General features: G+C 37.7%; 1 pseudogene; it reads left to right on the top strand.

The window, feature by feature from the left end:
* Positions 1 to 11,161: 11,161 nt before the first annotated feature.
* LOC114006192 (uncharacterized) lies at positions 11,162 to 11,249 on the top strand (annotated as a pseudogene).
* The last annotated feature ends 12,179 nt before the right edge of the window (positions 11,250 to 23,428 follow it).

The following is a 23,428-nucleotide window of genomic DNA, read 5'->3' as shown; positions in this document are numbered from 1 at the left end:
CACAGATACACCCAGATAACCCTGACGTGACTTTCATTTAGAAGAATTCCCGGAAATTTATTTCCCATTCTGTCTCATTGGCAAGAATACCACGTAAATATACTCAGCTGCAAATAAGAAGAAAATAGGTTTGAAAATCTGCAACTAGTAGACTCCATCACAATTGCAAAATAAATAAATAAACAAACAGTTATAAAGTATTATTTGGTGGTCCTTTGATTATTAGTGATATAAATAATTTTTTTCATGTTTGGTAAACTTTCAAAATTCTTTTTTGTAATGTATAGGTATATACGTTGGCCTCTTATTCCATTGAAAAGGAACATGAGATATTCTTGCCCAAAGAACTTGATAACAAAAGATACCTAACCTGGATATGAAACGTGAAAGCGTGGAACCAGGACTGATGGTGAGTGCTGAATTCATTTCCATATTGGACAAAAACTACATTTTGAGGGGAACATAGTTGCAGGATGTGAATATCAGGAACTCAGACAATACAAAAGTAAAAATGACAAATGCAAAATCTGGAGGTGGGTAATAAAGTTGTGAGGAAGAATGTGCACATTTTCTTACAGTGTTTTAAACATCAGCCTTTAGCTTCACCTGATTTAGATACATTCATGAAAGGAAAAGGTTATAGAATATACCAATAACAAAATATAAAAAGTAAATCACACGCCAACACACGCACCCCATATCTCCTACAAATGTATATAATTATAGATTGAGATAGAAAATACTTTTAAAAGTTATATAAGAAGATACAGGAGAGACTAGTTCTATTAATTCAGGAAAAAAACTCATAAATTTCAATCTTTTGAAAGGATAAAAGCTCAGTTTTCATAAAAGAAAACTAATTCCTAGTATGTATTTCATTCATGAACCATATTTAAAACAATATGACCCAAAATAGTTATATCTAAAAAAATACACAAGTGCCTACAGAGCATAACAGCAAAAATAAATGAAGAATAGGGGCCAGCAGGTGGCATGGTGGTCGATGTGCTGGACTTCCCAGATGGGCAACCATGGTTTGAGTCTCGGACCTGGCAGCGTGCCTTCTCACTTTCCCTCTCTGTCTGGTGAACTCATGTGAAAGAGTAATAATGATAATAAATAAAATAAATAATTAAAAAAATAAATGAAGGATAAAGAGAAACTAATATAAACCTAAGAGCAGGGAGACACTTTAATGCATCCTTATTGGATGACACTTTGAACATTCTTTTTGCTATGATCCTCAAAACTTCCCCAAGAGGGCAACAAAGATGAAAAAGAATGAACCAACTTTACTCATCAATCCAGTAGTATAATTTAAAAATTACATATACGGAAGTATTGTTCAGTGTATTTTTTGGAGAGATTTTTGCTATATGGTGTGTGCACTCACTGAAGAGACAGAGAGACAGAAGCAAGAAATCATCTCCAGGGGGATGGCTATGCCACAATCCCTTCTCCATTCTCCACTCAGGATTTTGGGAACACACACATGCACCTGGCATGAGTTTCAAGCTACTGGATCCGGGACTCAAAACGCAGTCAGCCACATGGGAGTCCAGCACTTTAACCACTATGCCACCTACTGGCTTCTCGGACTATTTTTTTTCATTGCTAGAGGGTGTCTGTGCTTGCCAGTGAGAGAGAGTGAGAGGAGGCACTAAGAGGGTATGGTCATACCACAGTCTGTTCTCCATTTCTCCTTCTTAGGATTTTGGCCACCCACACACATGCACCTGGTGTGTTTTTTAAATGCTGAGACCAGGATTTGAGTAGTGGTCAGCCATGTGGAATCTAGCGTCCTTAATCACTAGGCTGCAGGACCAGCCCTAGTTCAGTGTATTTTAAAAGCAAAATGTTGATTACATCCTGATTGAAATGATAAGTTTACAAATCTGATTCCTTATTAGGGTAACAGGTGGTGGACTGATTTATTCAAGATGTATGCCAGCTTCCTCAGAGTATGTCTGTATTGAAGGGAAGAAACAGCTAAATATCTTCATATTGCATATTCCCTATGGGCAGAGAGGCAAGCATGACCAATATTTTTGATGTCATAGATTTGGCTGAGAAAACCACCAGCTATGGAGGTGGCTGTCTGTTATCCAGATCTCAGTATAAACAGTCATGTTTTTAGGTTATCAGGCATGAAGGTAGCTGTCTGACTCCAAGATCTGTCCTAAGGTGATCTGATACTGGGACCTGTGACAGGCACAGAAGTTTCTGGATTCTCCAGAAACCACTGGCTGGATGAGTCAGTTCTGTATAATTGTTTTGAGAGGTCTCAAGGGCCAATTTGGAGCTGAAGTCCTGGTTTTGAACACCTTTCTGCTTACAACCATGGTATTGGTTTCTAATATCTGCAACTGTATCCAAACCAATGAAGACACCAATAAATATAGTTAATCATCTTTATGTATTACTGCCTATGTAAATTCTAAGTTTCTTTAAAAATTCCTATCCTTGAGCAATAATTGCAGAAAAAGAAAACAAATGCCCATTACACATTGTAACAATGGTATACACAACGTTTTGTATACATTTAAGAAAACAATTGACAAGAACATACATGAAGAAAACTTTAAAAGCCTGCTGAAGTAAACACACACATGCTTATGCACCCAAGATTTAAGTAAATAGAAGGTTATTAATCAGGCAGAAGATGCATATATTATTCATTACTTTTATTTTACCTACAAGTCCTCCTGATGTTTCTGAGAGTTTGTAGTGGTATTTTTTTCTAAGTTAGGTTTCTACTTTGCGCTTTACACCAAAAACAAAAACAAAAACAAAACTTCAGGGAGGGGCACAGAGAAGGGTGTCAATGTGCAATACTAGAGCCACATGGGAGAGCTGGGTTTGGATCCCCCACTGACCTGCATACATCAGGCACATACCTCTGATCCTGGCTTGAGAAAGGCTGGAAGAAGGAAGAAGGATGATGGCATGGTAAGACCCTGTTGGGGATACCTGTCTTTCTCTCTCTCTCTCTTTCATGAAAATAAGTAAATAACCTTGGGACCAGCAGGTGGTGTAGTGGTTACATCACTGGACTCCCACGTAGTCGACTGTGGTTCAAGTCTGGTGGCTTAAAACTCACACCAGGCGCGTGTGTGTGCATGTCCAAAATCCCAAGAAGAGAGTGAAGGAGAAGGGATTGCTGCATGGCCAGCCCCCCTTGGGGGCGATTTCTCACTTTCTGTCTCTCTGTCTCTCTGGTGAGTGCACACACCCTATAGCAAAAACCTCTCTAAAATAAATAAATAACCTTAAAAAAATTCCAGTAGCATCAAATTCTAGCCTAAAAAACAAGTCAAAGAAAATGCTAACATTAAGCATGAGTAAATTTCTATGGCATCTCAAAGTAGATAAAGCATCGTACGTAGAACTCCAATTCAGACTGAAAATTGCAATAGCAAATGCAGTCACATAAAAACTTTGAACAGTAACAAGCAAAAATCAAAATTCCAACTCTACAAAAATAGTTAATGGCAGAAAAATCAACACAAAGAGAATTGTTGAGGATGGTTAAGAGCAAAAGTTGAAGATGGCCGGCTGCTGTGTTGGATAACAGCTCAGTTACCCTTTAACAGAAATGTTACACTGTAGCAGCACCATCTGAAAATGGACGGGAGCAGTTTTTGAAGATTTTGAACCAACTCAACTTTCAGTATAATTACATTTAATCTAAAGTATTTGTAAGCACCTCTTTGTAGCCCCTGTTTGGTAGAGGCTTTTGAGTTTATCAGTTCCATGTAATAATAGGACCTTTTTTTTTTTGGTCTTTAAAATTGTTTTAATCTCCATAGGTACTTTGCTTTTTTATTAAATGTCATCCGGAGCTGCAGCTATGTTGTGTGTAGGCCAAGATTTTAACTAACAGGGTCATGGATCTGCTTTCCATTGTGTTTGAGATGTGAACATAACGGAGTTAGCCCGTAAGGAAATTATCACTGCTGGGACAGGCCTGCTACATAAATAACTCAGTGTTTTTCAGTATTTCGTAGCAAAAGAGTTAATGTATGAACAGTAAGATATTTTTGGTTTAATACAAATTAAGGATGTGTTCTAGTTGTGCATAAATGCTGGCAACTTAGTAAGTTCTGACAATTGTTTAAATATGTAATGTTTAGTTTAAACATTAAACGTAGGTTTAAAATGTAAAGCTGGTTAACTGGGTCTTTATCATTTGCTTTAAAAAATGCAGATGTGTTTGGTGCATTCTTTCTTGTATGGGATAAAAAAAACGCACACAAACACACACCCTTTGAATTCATATTAACATTACAGCAATCAAAACACAAATAAAAAACTGGAGAGTAAAGATCTGTAATTTTTTTCCACTGAGGTTTTTAAAGTAACAACAAAAAAAAGTAGTGCATTAAGGACAACACATGAATGAGACAACATTTGACTGCTATACAACCAAGTAAATACAAATAATACATGAAAACATATGAAAACACACACCCAATTTAAGTCATTTCAGTGGAAGCAGAAGTTAATCTTTTTCACCTATTCATTGGCAGAATTTTTAATTTGGTGGTATTAGTACTGAAAAGAAGTTTATATTTGTCCTTCTTTTCTGAAGAAAGAAAAATTGATTCAGCAATTCTAAGGTCTTGGTTTGTACCTGGAGAGCTGGTCAAGTTATTTGAACTAGAATGCACACCAGAGCTTTGTTTATGAAAACAAACCAAAGAAAATGAGTAGGTATTTATCATTAGATAATCATCACATAAAATCTATTTAATCTAAATAGATACTACAATGACTTTATTATAAACAATATATATGAAGAGGATCTATGTACACTGTTTCAGAAAGCTCTCTATGTATATATTCAGTGTAAGAAACAAGGATGAATTGAGATTCTACACTGTAATCTGTTGTGTAAATATTGATGATTATATATTTGTAAACATGTATACACTGATGGATGTGCAAAAAATTGTTTCAAACAATTTACATTAACTTGGAATCTTGGCTACTTTGAACTAGGAGACTTGTAATGAGGGGAAGGACGCTTTGCTTCACTACTTTCATTCTTATACATTATTCGATTTTTTTTTGAGAGATTTTTGCTATAGGGCATGTGCGCTCACCAGAGACAGAGAGACAGAAAGCAAGAAATCACCTCCCCAGGTGAGATGGCCATGCCATAATCCCTTCTCTCAGGATTTTGGGCATGCATGCAAACGTGCCCGGCATGAGTTTTAAGCCACCAGGTCCAGAACTCAAACCATGGTCAACTATGTGGGAACCCAGCGATGTAACCATTATGCCACCTGCTGGTCCCTTGAATTTTCTAAGCTTATGCCTGAAATGTTTTCATTAGAAAAATACATATACACAGAAAATATATACCACACATCTTATGTGATATTAAAGGCATTTTTGCCTTCTTCATTCTATGTATATAGACTCTAGTAAGTGAGTATCAAAGGTTGTATCTCACCTTAGAAATTTACTAAGTGATCATGAAGCAGTTTTCTATGAATTTTTTTTGATCTACCCCATAATGATGTGAATCACATAGGACTATGAGTCTATGCATGAAGCTGAGAGAGAGAGACTTGTATGTCAACAGGGCTTGCTCATGGTTCACGCAAGCCTGGAGGATGAGTAAGGATCTCAACGTGTGCATTCAGTTCTCATACTGTCCTCCTTCAACATGGTTTTCTCTATTAACTACAACCAAAATACGTACATTCCCTTTAAACAATACAGTTCTAATGTTAAAAAGTAGTATAATTCCAAATATGGATGGATGCTCAATTCTTCTCTGTGAATAAAAATAGGCAGTGATATATTGAGATGACACTGCATCAATAAAAGATGATAATCCATTATTATAGCAGGTGTAGGTGTGTGGTATCTCCTTGCTAATGACTTACTGTGCCTAAGTGCCAGGAGATGAACTTGACATTTGATACTGATACAACTATTAAGTGAAGGTTTTGTGTTGTAACCTATTATGGGTTCCTTCAGGCTTAAAGAGTTTCATTTTCCAAACAGAAATGTGGGATTGATCCAAGTCAGAGTGAAGTCAGTAGCCCTGTGAATTTTATATTCGACTCATTTTCCTCCTTTTATAACAATTCTTCCCTACTTTGTTCTCATGCTCTGTGCTTCTTTTCCCATCAATTATTTCTATTCCTACAATCTCAAGGTTTTTGAAAGGGGCAGTGGCTCAATACAGGACCACAGTAAAATTAGGAGCTCCTACAGATGGGATTAAAGTGCTGCTTTAACTTGAATCTTCATGAAAATTTCCTACTAGAGGTTATTTGCATTTTAAGACATTTTTCATCTTTCATCAAAAGAACTTCAGGAAATGGGTGAGAGCAAGAGAGTTTTGCTTGGAACTCCATTGTTGGACCAAGGGCTTCAAAAACCTAGAGACTTCTTTTGTCTAATAAGCCATTGCTTCTATTTTAACCTTCTTATAAGCCCAGCATAGATCTTAGAGGATGAAGCCAAGTTTGACTCAAAGGATATTAGGGAGATGGAGACTAGACATTTCTTATTCTATTTGCTTCTGTTCTCCCCAGTCCATGTTCATCTCCTCACAACCACCATATTGTTGTCATTTCAAATGTCACCCTTTCTAAAAGGCCTTCAGCACACCTGGCAGGAGCAGAAAGAAGAATCAGGTACTACTCCATATAAGCACCCTTTCAATGACCTTTCTAACAGAAGGATTTTCCTGTGTCCTCTTGCTCAAACTTCCAAGCACCTCCTGCTGCACTGACTTTTCACTCCAACAACTGAGGCCCTCTCCAATTAAACCTCCTCCCATGTTTTCCACATATGATTTCTCCGATATCCTATCCCCATCCTCAGCTGTCACACACCATGCAGAATCCCTTAAAACCCAAACAGAAACGCTCCATTCATGTATGCAAGTCACACATCCCTCAGGGCACCTTCCTTTCTTTTGTCTTCTCATTAACTAGATCAAGATATGCTATAGATGTACATTGTGGGACAGCAGCTGCCACTTACTAGTAATATGTACTCGCCCCTTGCTCCAGAGCATTTTCTCTATGGTGACCAACAATGCATTGATCATTGGAGACCCACCATGTTGTGTGGCAGCCTGTATCCATATCCTTTCTGCTCTGTGTGCTTCCAGTTCCTTCTAGACCCATCTCTATTTTATATGTCTGAATTGCACCATCACCAGCACCAGGAATTGCACATGGTAAAAAGATTTGTTTGGGGCCAGCAGGTGGGCATAGTGGTTAAAACACCGAAGGCCTACATGGCCGACCACAGTTTGAGTCCTGGACCTGGCGGCTTGATTTATTACTTTCCCTCTCTCTCTGGTCAAATTAAAAAAATAATGATGATAAACAAAGTTAAATAAATAATGATCTATTTTTTAAAAAAAAAAAATAAGCATTTGTTCATTGGAAGCCTGAGGAAAAAATGGAATTTCTCTTTGGGCTTATTGAGGGCCACACCATGGATATCTGCACACAGAGGGCATTCTTATAAAGATCCCGGTTTTCTGAGATCTGTCTCATTTTTCAAATTATGTCTTATTGTCATATGTTATATCTTGACTTCTGGATTAAAAATAGGGTGACACTGCATTTGTCTTTATGTGAAATGTAATATTTAACATGGGAATATCATTGCTGCTCTTAGGAAAGTTTTCTTTCTTTTCGCAGTTGTACATTTTCTCCCTGTACTTGGCGGCAGCTCACTCTCCCTTTCATTCTTTCTCGCTCTCTCTTTCTTATACGCACATACCAACACATTGTTAACGTCAGTGGTGCTGTAAGTAGAAAGGACCTTCCTCACCATCCCTGCAGTTTAATTAGTTAATTAATTAATCTATCTATTCATTTATTTCTTTATTTTAAAATGTGTGTGTGTGTGTGTGTGTGTGTATGTGTGTGTATGTGTGTGTATATATATATATTAAATCCCTGGCTTGGGATTTTCAGGACCAGGAAGAGAAAGAAGACTAAAATGATTGGAGTTAATCATAGCAGTTTTGAGGCCAGGAGGTGATGTAGCTGGACCCACATGAGAGGTGTCCTGGGTTCATGTTCAGGGACCCTCCTGAACACATGGGGGCATGCATGCATACCTGTGAGCCTGAGTCACTGAGACTGAGAGCAGATTGTGGTGTGAAGACCCTGGTGGGGATGCCTGTCTTTCGATGTCTCTCTTTCTGTCTTTCTCTCGTGGAAGAAATAAACTTTAAAAAGCAACCTTTTTATTTAAAGATTTCCTAAAGTCAAACATCTGAGCATCCTACAGGATCCAAGATGGGCTGGAGAGCATTTTTTCTTTCCAGATTTCAAATCTGTGGACTTAATAGCCACACCTGTCCTACAGATGAATGCCTTGAAGCAAAGTATCTTCTACTAAATATGGAAGTAAATGAGTTTCAACTTTTCATTTTTTCCCCCTCACCCAAATCCTCTTGCCTTCGTCCTTCATGCCACCCAGCTCCCACTGTCCCGATGGTCCCCAACTTCAGCTCTTTCTTTACAAAACTGCAGCACTGAAGCAGCACACTTTTAAAAGCAGCACTTGGGGCCCAACACAGAGGAAAGGACCCAGCTAACTCTGCAGAGAGACTCTAATTAGGTAGATGGGATTTGAGAAGCTGGAGTTTTTCTAGGACACCTGGCTCATGCGTCTGTGTAATGGAAGTTGTCACTGGCCTTTTGCTGGCAGCTGAGGCATCAGGACGTGGGTGTCACTTCTCATCTGAATTAAATGCTCCCTCCAGCACAACATCTCAGATGACCAGGAGCTGCTGGGTGCTCAGGCATTGGGATTTTTACCTGAGGTTTTTGTCAACTCAGAGACAATGTGTTTGGGGTTAGGGAGAGAGCTATCAGCTCAGAATAAGGAAGAACTCCCTGAAAATCAGAATTCCCAATAACATAGAGGGTGTTTTGTTGAGTAGTGGGAAATCCACTATTGACAGAGAGAGGAAAGCATGGTCAGCCTCAGGGCCATTGGATTTGCTGGGTTAACTTGCACCATTTGACGTCAGTCTCAGTCCCATAACAAGGTGTACACTATACATTTTCGTCCATTTATATATTCAATAAATATTTATTGGAAATCTACTGAACGCCAGACATTCTTCCAAGGATAAGGATACAGTGCTTGGGGTCAGCAGATGGCGTGGTGGTGATTAAGGGCACTGGACTCCCACATGGCCAACCAGGATTCAATGCCCAGACATGGTGGTTTACTTTCTCACTTTCCCTCTGTTTCTCTCTTTCTCTTTCTCTTTCTCTTTCTCTTTCTCTTTCTCTTTCTTGCTCACTCACTCTGTCTTTCTCTGGTCATATTAAAAATAATAAATAAATAAAGTTAAATAAAAAACTAATTCTTAGAAAAAAGAATACAAAACTTAACTAAAGAGGCAAAGTCCTTGTCCTCATGGAGCTTGCATATGAATAAGGAAATTAGCAAATGAGTACCTGGCTGTCATGTGGTAACAGTATTATAAAGCCATTGGAAATGAGAGTGGAAATGCTGTAAAATATGCAGAAATAAATAAAACTGATCAAGTTTTAATACAAATTGAATGAGATAAAAACAGAATTTATTAAGTATTATCTGGGTTGTTGGCACCATGCCAAGCACTAAGCCTTAAGTAAACCTCATATCAATAAGGACTAATACACCCCCCCCCTTTTTTTTTTTTACAGAAGTTGTAACTCAGGTTTTGGATAGCCCTATAACTTGTTTTTTTGTTTGTTTGTTTGTTTTTTTAGAGAAGTTTTTGCTGTAGGGTGTGTCCATTCACTGGAGAGACAGAGAAAGACAGAGACAGAAAGTGAGAAATTGCCCCTCTAGGGGGATGGCCATGCTACAATCCCTTCTCCTCCAGTCTCCTCTTGAGATTTTGGGTATGTACTCCCAAGTGCCCAGTGTGTTTCAAACCTCCAGGTCCAGGACTTGAACCATGGTCAGCCATGTGAGAGTCCAGTGAAATAACCATTATGCCATCTGCTGGTCCTGGATAACTGTTTAACTTGCAAAGCAAACCTAACTAGCCAGAAGTGAAGTCAGCAAGTCAATCAAGTAAGAGTGTCTGACTTAGCAGGCATCCAATCCAATTACTGATATTGATGAAGTTTGTCAATATTATTATACTATTGAGCTATTATGAAGGTTATGTGAAGTCAAAACTATGAATTTAATGGGTACTGGATATGATACAATGTAGAGGCTATGATACATGCAGAAAATGTAGGACAATACCTTTGTTTTGTTCTAGCTTTTCACATAAAATAGAGCTTTGTCCAAAAGAAAAAATAACATGTGACTCAGGGTTATAAAAGTTCCAGACAACAGAAGTCACTGTTTTTAATGGCAGTGGGGGAAAAATAGAGGAAGGTAGCAATGGTATTTCCTGTGGTCAGGAAAGGCATCTGGGCTTGGGTGAAGTCTTGGGAAATGTAAATATACAAAGGATTAATGGGGAGAAAAAAGAGTGTAAAGCAGAGAAGATGGTCTGTTTGCAAAAAAATAAATAAATAATGTAGCATTAGCGAAAATGTGGGAACGCCCCCAAATATCCATCAACAGACAATGGGTAAACAAATGGTGGTCTATTTGTCCAATGGGATATGATTCAATGATAAGAAGAAATAAACTACTGACCCCTGCAACAATAGTGTAGCACCTCAAATGTATTATGTTGAGTAACAGAAGCTAAACACAAAAAGTATGTACTGTATGATTCTAGCTGTACGGAAGTCAAGACTAGGGAAAAGGAATCTTTTAGGTCATTGGGAAGGTCATGACATATTTTTCTATGCAAACATGTGTCATGACATTTCCGATGACCCAATATGTAAATAGAAGTCATAAAAGCGATTCACTGAGGATGGAGGGACTTAGTTGGAAATAGGCATAAAGAACATGCTGGGAAAATGGAAACGTTCTTTCTGTTGATCTGAGTGGTAGCACTATTTACAATACATAAATGGCATGTGTTTAGTAATGTCATGGAGCTTTATAGTTCAGGTGGCACATTTTGCCATTTATGGAATAAACCTTAATGTATCAAACACAGGAACCAGCAGATGGTGTAATGGTTATGTCACTGGACTCCCACATAGTTGACCATGGTTCAAGTCTCAGACCTGTTGGCTTAAAACTCACTTCGGCCAGCTTTGTGCAGTGGCAGTATTGAAGCCAATGAGGTTTATCCAAGGCGTGATTATTGCTAATTGAAAACTCACTTCGGCCAAGTGTGCATGTGTGCCCAAAATCCCAAGAGGAAAATGGAGGAGAAGGGATAGCGACATGGCCATTCCCTCCGGGGAGTCACTTCTCACTTCTGTCTCTTTGTCTGTCTCTGTCTCTCCAGAAAGTGCATGCATCCTATAGCAAAATTCTTGCTCAAAAAAAAAGTGTATGTGTGTGAGTGTGTGTGTGCGCGTTTGTGTACAGCAAACGCGATAGAGAAAAATGGGAATACTCCAGATAGCAGAGGTCATTTGATGTGTCATATATAATCTATGTTACCGACAGATCTTTATTTTTATGGCCATTTTAGCTAAAAATTCACAAATTTGAAGTTTGTGATGGCTTGATTTTTTTTCATGCAATATCATATGTATTGTGTATATCAGTTTTCTCTGCCAGAATATACAAGTGAACTTCATTCTATTGTAATACTGAATGACATTCCTTAAAGTAAATGTACTTAGTTTATTTAATAGTTACCTTACTTATTTAATGCCGTTATAAAAATATCCTTAGAGAACATTTTTGTGGTGTGCCTCTGAATGCATATGTGTATTTTTCTTGGAACAATTCTAAGAAATGAGTTTATTAGATTATATTTAAAGTTATAGTAAATGTCTTAAAATTTCCCTCAAACATGATTGAAACAGTCTTGGCACCCAATGATAACATTAAAAATGCCTGGCATATTTCACAAATACCCCATTATATAACTTTCTTGTGAATCTGTGTTTTTATTTCGTTAATACTGGCAGAAAAATGTCTATAAATTATTTCATGAAGTTCATGGAAAAATTACAATATAGGATTATTTTGATACAAAACATTTGAAATCTACACATAGTTTTTTCATGATGTACATTTTTCCATGAACTTTTTAAAGAGCTCTTGTATACTCTTACTAATGTAATAAGGTGTACTACTACTATAGTAATATTTCTGTTATTACTAATCCAAAGAACATTTATTTGTTGTACTACAGGAACTTACAGTCAATATTTCAGCAGTGAACAGGAAAATAAGGAGGTAATCAAGAAATAAAAAAGATACAATAATGAACTTTCCAGACAAAAGGAAAATACAGTAATGGTTATTTTTGATAAGTTTTGGACATTGATGTTTCCATTCTCTGGTCATAAATTCTGTAGAGATGAGCTGTCTTATCATGGGTCTGTGTTATCAAGGATCTCCACCAAGGATTCAAAGATGTCTTGACTGTAGGCAAGACAATTGTACTGCACCTGTCAGGGACTGGTGGAAATGCAACTGATGTAGCTGCTGGTTCCAGCATTGCTGTTAATTAGTTGGTCATCCAGGCCACACCGTGTACCCTTGTAGAGCCATAGTGTCCTCTTTGAGAAAGTGAGAACACCCAGAAATTCCTTATAGAAGTAAAATCACACTTTTCTTTTTTTGAGAGGTTTTTGCTACAGGGCGCGTGTGTTCACCAAACAGACATAGAGAGACAGAGAGATAGAAAGTGAGAAATCACCCCCCAGAGGAGATGGCCACGCTGCAATCCCTTCTCCTCCGTTCTCCTCTCGGGATCTTGGGCATGCACGCACACATGCCCAGTGTGAGTTTAAGCTACCGGGTCCGGGAGTCGAACCATGGTGGGAGTCCAGCGACATAGCCATTACGCTAACTGCTGGTCCCCATATCACACTGTCTTAAGAGCTATCAAATATGTATTTAAAGAGAGTATCCTTTTAGCACTGATTTTGGATCAGAATCATCAGGAGGTTTGTTAAAAAACACATTCTGGGCTGGACCCACACCCTTGTGGTAAGAGAAGCCAGATCCTACATGGCAGACTGTGGTTCAGGTAATGGTGCTGATGGCTTCCAAACATGCTAAATGCTTGTATGTGTGCCCCAAATCTTGATAGGATGGAGAAGCAGAGAAGGGTTGTGCCATGACCATGCTCCGTAAGGCAGTGCTTTCTCCTTCTTCCCCCTCCCTCTGTCTTTCTATGGTGAGGGCATGTGCCTTCTGGCAACTAGAACAACAAAACAACAACACAAATTTCAAGGCCCCATCAAGCAGATGTGTTACCTGGGGCCCTGGAAATGTGTATCATTTTCCAGTTCCTAGGTGGTACTGATATTGCTCATCTTGAGACCACACTTCAGAACTATATTACTTCAGCATGCATCTTGGGAAGCTAAGGAATGAAGGTAACAAGAAAGCCTGAGAGAAAGCAAGCTTGAGGATTTCTGCATGATAATGTGATAGAGGTAATGAGAAGGGAACCAACTTTGTTTTCAAAAGAGGCCTTATGAAAATGACAAGAGAGGAGGGCTAGGCTAGAGGGACACCATTTAATTAGGTGACTTTTATTATAATTCTGGGGAGACATGAGTAAGCTTTGAAGGCAGGGGATATTGAAAGAGATTAATTCAGAGAAATTCAGGACTTAGAATCAGGATCTGGGGTTGTATGTTGGAATTGGAGCTCCAGGGAGGAATCCCTGATGCCTCACAAATTTCTGGTTTGAACAATAAAGTGAATAATGATATTATTTAGATTGTAAAGCAGGGAAAGGGCATTCTAAAAAGGTTAGCCAAGACGTGTGAGTGCCGCAAGGGAGCAGTGTCACGGACAGCCCCACATGCTACATGAGGACCAGAGAACCATGGGAACTGCTAGAAATGAGATTCAGGAGCCTACCGTGACCTTACATCGAGAATGTTCTGCCAGAACTGAGACCAGATGGTAAGGTCAGGCAACAGGGTGTTCAGAAATGGGATTGGTTGTATGTTTAAATAATACAGTCTTCTATAAGGATTTTGAGAAAGGCTTTAGAACTTAGGCAAATAAATCACAGCAAGATTTGTGGCATCTGTAAGAGTGCTAAAGCGTTTTGTGCTAAAGAAGGCATGCTTTTCACAAGACGGAGATAGCAGGGTCATGAACAAGTCAAATGCATTCACTCACCCGTGGACATGAGACAGTGGAGATGAAGGGGCTGGCCCTATGGCCTACTGGTTGAGGGAGCTGGATACCACGGGGCTAAGCACGGTGTGAATTCTAGCCCCTCTGGCTTGAAAAGCATGCCTGAGGCATGCAAGCATGTATCCAAAATTGGGGGAGAAGGGATTAGGGTGCAAGTACATCCTACTTTTATTTTCTTTCTCTGTCTCTCATTCTGTCTCTCTCTCTCTCTCTGGCAAGTACTTGTGCCACCTGAGGGGGAAAAAAGGAGATAGGAAAAGAAATGGCGAGGTAGACAGAAAGCCTGAGTTCTTCAAATAGTTTATATCCTAGATAAATAGTAGCAGTTCTAAAAATATATACAGATATATGAAATAGATTGAAGAGAGACATGAAACATGTTAATGCATAAACACTGGATATATCTGGATGTTAGACTTACGGCTTATGTTTATTTTCTTAAATCTTAATCTTCTCATTTTCTATGATCAACACGTTATACTTTTAAAACTTGTGAAGTTACTGAAATTCTTTTTAAAAACTTGTTTTTAAATAATGGGGGAAAAACGGTATGATGGAATTCTTTAGAGAACAAATTAGCATTTGGTTTTCTGGTTCTGCTCTCTGCATCCCGAGACAGATCCAGGCAGTCCCACAAAGAATCTAGTTCTCTCTCTGCAGATTGATTGGCAGGCTAGAGCCCCCTGAGAGTTGCAGCCTCAGAGGCAATTCGATCTATTCTCATTGGGAAGCCTGGGGTGAGGAAGCAATATTTAGAGTACACTTCATGTTGAAACCAATTTGACATACCAAGAGAAACTGTTAGTGAGGTAGAACGGCTGCAGCCACAACTCACCACACCTACATCCCCTGAGACATGAGTACAGATGCAGATGCTCTGGCAAAAATTCCCTTGGGAGTTCCGGGCTCACTTCACCTTCTCAGGACTCAGAGGAACAGGGAACAAATGGCCCATATCAACCCTGTTGGATGCCAATAAGAAAAGCAGAAAAAGTAATCAGGAAATTACCCTCCTTAATCTTTGTCAAAGAGTAAGACAGACTAGTCTGATTTATTTATTCATTTATTTTTTGTTTTTGTTTTTGTTTTTGCTTTAGGGCTTATGTGCTCACCAAGAGACAGAGAAAAAGTAAGAAATCATCCTCCAGGGAGGATAGCCACACTCCATTCCCTCCTCTTCCAGTCTCCTCTCAGGGGATTTTGGGCATGCACACACAAACACATCCAGCATGATTTTCAAGTCACCAGGTCTGGGACTCAAATCGTATAGCCAGCCACCTGGGATCCATTGCCTTAACCTCCATGCCGACTGCTGGCCCACTAAGTCTAATTTTAAGAGTCATTCTTTATATGAAACGGGAAAAAAAAATGCAATTTTGCTCCCATTTTATGTTGATCCCTATCTTTTCTTTCTATCTCTTTACTATCAGTTAGTTGTGATTCTGTGGCTTCGAAACCTTTGAAGTAGAAATATAGATGCTGAGAGGTGGATAGAATGCTTTCCCTTACTGATCTGTGTCCTCTGCTTTCTGTTTGGAGAAGCTCTAGCCATGAGCCCAGCTCTGGGCAACTACAGGTCATTCGCGAGCTGCTCATATGTGTATGCTAATCTTCTTCTTTGATCTTTTCCATATTCTCTCAAAAATGGTGCACAGTGTATTTTAAACTCTTTGTCCAACTGCTTGGATGATTCTCAACAAGGCTGACAAAAACATCACCTTTTGCCTCAATTTAAAGTCTTCATTTCTACATATTTTACATTTTATGGAGAACATACAGTGGCCCACTTCTGTTTCTCCTTCAACATGGCCATAATAAGTGTGAAATGGTTGTGATCACACAGGGATGGGAAATTGATGTGGGGAGGCTTTTACTGCTTTACAAACATGACTTTTTTTTTTCCCCCCTTTACTAATTCCTTATAGGGCTCGGTTGGGCTTTTTCTTTTTTTCCTTTCCTCCCAGTAGATTATCTGTCATTACACAAGTCTGAATGTTTTGGGTAATGTGGTTGCCAGGATGAAGAGCTGTAGCAGTAATTTTTTAAAATTTTTATTTATTTATTTATTTTTCTAGAGAGATATTTTTGCTATAGGGTGTATGTCCTTACCAGAGACACAGAGAGAAAGATATCAGAGACACTCTCTCCCTAGGGGAGATGGCCATGTTGCAGTCCCTCTTACTCCATTCTCATCTGGAGATTCTGGGCATGCACACACATGTGCCCAGCTTGTTTCAAGCCACTGGATCTGGGACTTGAACTGCAGTTGGCCATGTGGGAGTCCAATGCCACAACCACCATGCCACTTGCTGGCACCAGTAGTTGTAATCTTTGGTGGTGAAGAAACAATGACTGCCACTGAACCACAGAGTAAGAACGAGGGACACGGGAATAAATGCCCTTACCTCTTCCTCCTCCTCTATCTAATGTCCACGCAGTGCCTTCCATTGCCTAAACCAGAATCTGACTTTCACGGCATGTTCGTACTTAACTACATGAAAACTTGTGTGTATTTGTCTACGCATTTTTATTATAGGTAAATGTGATCATCACATTGTGTTTTTTAAAATTCATTTTTTTGATCTTAGCAGTCTATGAGAAAAATCTCCTGGCTCTCCATTGAATGGAATAGGACTTGACCAGCAAATACAGATAATCAGTCTGAGAGCCGAAGTTTTATTTCCATAATATCATAAAGGGAGTCACTAGGGACAAGCTGAAATTAGGCCCTCTGTTAGGTTTGTGTTTTGTCCAATAAATAAAAGAAAGCCTTCAGGTATTTTAAATCACAAGAATGTTAAAGGATAGATTACTCATTCTGGAATATAGGCCATTTTCCCTAAGGTAAATAAAGAAAAGGTGACTTATCTGGCTAAAGAGGTCATTAGGCAATCTCATATACGCAATTTACTGAGAACAGGGAAAAGTTATCTTTCTGAGCTTGACTCAGAGAGCTGAGTAATTTGAGGTGGCTTCCTGAACTAGGAAAGGAGTTACCTTTATTTATTCCAAAGTAATTTCTAAAGGAGTAATGATGTTAAACTTTTTGGGAAGAGAGTCTGGAGTCACATTATAAGTATTTTATAACACCACATTTGCTACTTTAGTACCTTATTTTAGTATCACCATGCTTAAATGACTAGATATTATTCCGTATTAGCTACGAACCATGCATTTATTATCAGTAACATATTGAATGACATTCACATTTGTTCTAATTTTTCTTTATTCTAAACTGTATCAGACTTCTTTCTGAAAATGTTATATCAACATAGAACACACATACAGAAAAATATATGGGAAAATTATTGTCCATTTTTATATTCACTTTTGCATCTTTCAAATCTCCTTTTTGAATTTACACTTTTTTAATTAGATTGTCTTACTAGTTTGTAATTGATTATTAAGTTAAACTTTTGATTTTAAAGTATAATTTATACATCTTGATGGGGTTGGTCCTTCTTTGTTTATACATCGAAAATATCTTTTCCCACTTTGTGGCTTATATTTTTATAGTTTTATTGGAATCTCATGATGATTAGAAATGTTAATATAATCCAATTCATTATTTTTTTTCCTATGATTGGTTTGTTTTGTTTTCTTTTTGCTATAAGGAAAACCAAAATAAGATAGCGTGATTGCACTAGAACTGTGCAGTTGGCTATGTGGGATCCAGCTACTTTAACCGCCATGCCATTGGATGGCCCCATTTTGAAAGTTTTATTTAAAAACTCTGTTCTCATACAATATTATGAATATATTTTTTTGTATTACATTCCACCAAATTTACTTTTCACTTTTCACATTTAGTGCTAAAGTCTCCTTGAAATCTATTATTTGTAAATTGTGAAATACAAGGCAAGATTTCTTGATCCTTTGAATATTCAATTTCCCGAGTAATGTTACTGAAAATGAGTTTTACCTACGTTATTGAGTTCTATCATTACCAAATTCAAGTAATCATATATATATATATAAATCTGTTTCTATATTGTCATTCTGTTTATAGGGTCTCTTTTTCTTCCCTATTACTAATAACACAAAGTCTTAATCACTGTAGCTACATAATAAATCTTGGAAATTAGAGAAAAAATCCTTTTACTTTCTTCTTTGTTTGACTTGTACTTCTTCAGGCGTTATGTTTTCCTTCCTTGCATATTTGGTAAAATTTACTAATGAAATTTACTTGTGCCCAGTATAGTGTGTGGGAAGCTCTTTTATTGCAGATTGATTTTCTTCAGTAGTCATAGGACTATGTGTTTTTCATTAATTTTTTGTATTAATTTTAATAAGTTGCATTGTTCCAGGAATTAGTTCATTCTATCTAATTATTTCTCATTTTTATTTTTTCTCTGGCTTCTTGAGCTTACAGTATCAATTTATAATAGTTATTTTATACTTATATTTTAATTCTATCATCTCTGTCATTTGAGTCTTTCTATTGATTGAATTATTCCTCTTGTTACAAAAAGAGACCCTATAACTATAATTTTAAGTTTTTGCAAGAGGACATGTGTACTCACCAGAGACATACAGAGAGAAGGAAAGTAAGAAAGCTATCACTCAGGGCCTGTGGTCACATCATAATCTGTTCTTCATTTCTTTCTTCTTTCATGTGTTTTTTTATTTAGAAAGATTTTTGCTATAGAGTGTGTGTGCTGGCCAGAGACACAGAGAGAAAGTGAAAAATAGCCCCCTGGGGGATGGCCATGGTGCAATCCCTTCTCTTCCTTTCTCCTTTCTGGATTTTGGACATGCCTGCACATATGCCTGATAGGAATTTCAAACCACTGGGTCTGGGATTTGAACTACAGTTGGCCATATGGGAATCCAGTGCACTACCTGCTGGACCTTCTCTTTTATGAATTTTAGGCATGCATGCACATGTGCCTGAAGTGTTTTTTTAAACCACCGGGTACAGGACTCAAACAACACCATTGGCCATGTAGGATCCAGCCACTTTAACCACATGCTGGCTCTGTTGTTGCTTTTTTATGCTTGGTAGTCTTTGAATGCAGAACATTTTGATTTTATATTTTCGGCTGATGAATTTTGTTGTATTCTTTTAAATCCTCTTGGACTTGGTTTTGAGCCACTATTACTTAGAATTAATGTATTACTTTCTGGGCTTGCATTCTTGCTTGGTTACCGTTGGTTTAGTCTTTATCCTAGCATTAATTTAACTTGACTACTACAGTGATAACCTCTGAAGATACTATCCAATAGCATGTATTACAATATTTTACCACTTTAGCTGTGAGAATGCAAATTATCCTCTGCCAGTGACCCTGATAGAAAAAAAAAAAGAATGAATGATATGAATCCTACCATTGTTCCAGTTTCCTTCTTAAAGTAGCTTCCAAGCTGTAGCATGAGCAGAGAACAACCAAGGTCTAGTCATCTTGTTGAATATAGATCAGAGTTTAGAGACCAAGTAGCTAGAATTCACAGAATCCTGACAGAGAAGAGGGATCTGCGCAGTAAAATCCTTTTCAAAGATCACAGCCTTAAAAGGCTATTGCCTAACAACTAAAAATGATTGCTTCCATATGATACATTTGGTTTTCTATTTGTTTAAAGTACGAGTGTAAATCTGGTCCCTGTTACTCTAGTGTGGCTGGGAGTGGAAATCAGAATAATCTCCTTTTTAACAAAAGAATCCAATTGAAGATCACACATTGCATTCAGTTGTCAAGTCTCTCTAGTCTTTTTCCATCTGGAACAATTCCTCAGTGTTCCTTTGCCTTTATAACCTTCATATTTTTGAGAACTAAAGCAAATCTTTTTTGTAATATGATTCTCAAATTGGGTTTGTCTACTGTTTACAGATCGTTTTATTCAGGTCATGTGTTTTCTGGATAGACAATTACAGAGTTGATGCCATGTTGATGCATTCTCTACTGTGGTGCATAATATTGATTTGCTCATTACTGGTGGTAACTTTCTCACTTGTATAAGATGGTTTCTGCTAGATTTCTCCATTGTATACTTATTCCTCTAAACTTTGCTATTAGTATATAGTTTGTAAGGAGGTATTTTAAGATATGTAAAATTTTTCTTCATTTGAATATTATTGTTATTGAACTTTTTGCCTTAATTTATTATAACTATTGCAGTTATCAATTGTTGGTCTTATAAATCCATCATGCCTTCTACATTTATTACTTTAAATTCTACTATAAGAAAGAACTTTCTCCTTTCTCTATTTGTCAATTTATATGAGTATGGAATGATGGATTTTTATCTTATACAATGGTTTATAATCCATTACTCTTATAAATTATTTTGATATACTCACATTCCCTCAGATTTGGCCGATAACTCTTAAGCTGATTTCTGTTCTTTTGACACGTCTTCATCAAACTTTGCTTCTACTTTCAGGCATAAGATTTTCCAAATCCTTGCAATTTCTCTGTCCTAGACATACAAACAGTCATTTCACTAAGAGGCCCTAGTTCTTTTGGTAAACAGTGGTTTTATCTACATATATATATATATATATATATATATGTAATATGTACATTTATATCACATATACTGTATCTACATATATGATGTCTATGAATTATATTGGGTTGCCTGAAAAGTCATGACACATTTTTGCATAGAAAAACACAGGAAAATACTTCATGACTTTTCCAATGACACATTGTAATTACGGGTTTATGTGTGTCCCTATACACCTATTTTTATTTCTATATCTTCCTGTATACATTGAAAACCATGACTTTACACAGATTCATTTAACTAATATTAGCAGTATGACAGTGTTCATTCTAGTTTCCCACTTTCCATATTGATAGTTCCTTCTCTGACATAAAATTCCCAGTTTCTGTTATCATCAATACCTCTGTATACAATAACTGCTCATTACTGCTGTATACAATAACTCTCCTAGCCTTCTGTTTCCCCTCTCAGAGGGCCTTGTCACATAAGCTCTGTCAGTTGTAGGAACACCCACCAGTCTGGCATCTCTCTTGGACATGCCTCAGCTATTGCCAGGCTGCCTTCCTGCCCTGCTCCATTTCCTTCCTAAGCATATCCAGAGAAGAAGGAAGGTAAACTCTCTGACAAAGATGATGATAATAATTATTGAGCTGTCAGCAAAGTCACGATGTAGTTTTTCTATGCCAAAATGCATCATGACTTTTCCAACAACCCAGTATTTTAGATTTTGAATTTCTATTATTTTTACCAATCATCTCTGTTGTCTTAAAATAACATTTTAATTTTAGTGTAGTATTTTAAAATATTTACAGAAAAATTACAAGGTTGACAGAGAGTTATTTTATTTTATTCTCTTTTATTGCTAAAGGGCTTGTATGCTCTCCACAAACAGACAATGAGGGACAGAAGAAACTCCTCCTCATGGCAAGTGGCAGTGGCCATAATCCTTTTTTTTCTGCATCTTCCCATCCTTTTAAAATTTTGGGCACACAAACATACACGTACCTGGAGTGTTTCTCCATCTTCCATGTCTGGTACTTGAACTGTGTGATCAACCATGTAGAAAGTAGTTGCCTTAATCACCAGGTCACAGGACCAGACTTAGTTCTTGTATACCATACCCCATTTCCCCATTCAGTGTTTCCTAATTTTATCATCTAATATTTTATAATTTAAAAAATCATAGTATAGTTGTCAAAAAAGGTCAGTTATGTAACCAATGCTGGTGTATTACCATCAACTAAACTTTGGTTCATTCATATTTTACAAGTTTTCACTTAATATCCATCTACTGTTACAGGATCCCATTCAGGAGACTACATTACATTGTATTTCCTTGGGTTCCTCTACTCTGTGAGAGTGCTGAAGAATACTGTTCACCTACTTTGTAGAATGTCCTTTATTTTTAGCTCTGATTTTTTCCTCCAGGTTGAACTGGGATTATGGGTTTGGAGAAGGATAATCACTGAGTTTAAGTACCATTCTTACATTGGAGGAAGAAGCAAAGACTTCTTAAATAAGACCTCTAATGCACAAGCAATAATTCCCAAAATAGACAAGTGAGATTACATCAGATTAAGAAGTTTCTGGATAGGGGTTGACCAGCAGTTAGTGTAATGGCTATGTCGCTGGACTCCCATGTAGTCGACCACGGTTCGCGTCCCAGACTCCGGGCATGTGTGCGTGGTGCCCAAGATCCCGGGAGGAGAATAGAGGAGAAGGGATTGCGGCGTGGCCATCCCCCCTGGGGGGTGATTTCTCACTTTCTGTCTGTCTCTGTCTTTCTGGCGAGTGCACGCGCCCTATAGCAAAAACCTCTCCAAAAAATAAAAAGAAATTTCTGGATAGCAAAAAACCACAGTAGTGTGAGTCAACAACCCTCCAAGGAAGACATACAAACAGTCGACAAAAAAGCATATGAAAAAACGCTCAAATCCCCATTTTAAGGGAGATGCAGATCAAAACCACAATGAGATACCACCTAACCCCAGTTAGAATGGCTAAGATTAAAAAATAATAATAATAACATGGTGAGAGCAAGGCTGCGGTGAAGAGAGAACTCTCCTACACTCTTGGTAGGAATGTAAATTAGTCCAGTCACTGTGGAGAGCAATATACAGGTTCATCAAAGATCGACAAACAGAACTACCATATGATCCAGCAATCCCACTCCTGGGTATCTACCCAAAGAATAGGAAAACAGTCAAAAAAGTGCTAGCACATGTATGTTTATCAAGGCATTATTTACAATTTCTAAGATATAGAACCAACCCAAATGTCCTTTTAATACAGATGAATGCATTAAAAGAGTGGGGCACATATACTCTATGGGATACTACTCAGCCATAAAAACCAAGACCCTGGCATTTGATAGAAAGTAAATGAATATGGAAGATTTACTGCCAAGGGGAGCAAGTGAAGCTATGAAAGAGAAATATTGTATGTCTCCACATAATATATACTGACTATCCACAGTCTACGGTGGAAACTAAAAGATGAGAGGATATAGAAGCATGGAAAATGATTACAGATACTGGACAAAGCATGGGAAGAGTGTAGAAGGAGGGGGAGAGTGAGAGGAAAGGAATCAAGGAGAAAATAGAGAGGCAAGACATTTATGGGATATAGAAATTAATGACCATCTGTTGATGATGAAGTGTACAGTATCTTCAACTGGACTGAGGTAAAGTGTATTCATGTTAGGTAGATTCACTTTACAGGCTGTAGTGATGTATCGTGATTAGATGCATAAAATAAAATAAAGAAAAAATAAATAATAAGAAAG

The sequence above is a fragment of the Tupaia chinensis genome, unplaced genomic scaffold (genome assembly GCF_000334495.1).
Source record: "Tupaia chinensis unplaced genomic scaffold, TupChi_1.0 Scaffold146131_1, whole genome shotgun sequence".
NCBI lineage: Eukaryota > Metazoa > Chordata > Mammalia > Scandentia > Tupaiidae > Tupaia > Tupaia belangeri.
The sequence above is the reverse complement of the archived record's forward strand: the minus strand, read 5'-3'. Positions and strand labels throughout refer to the sequence as shown.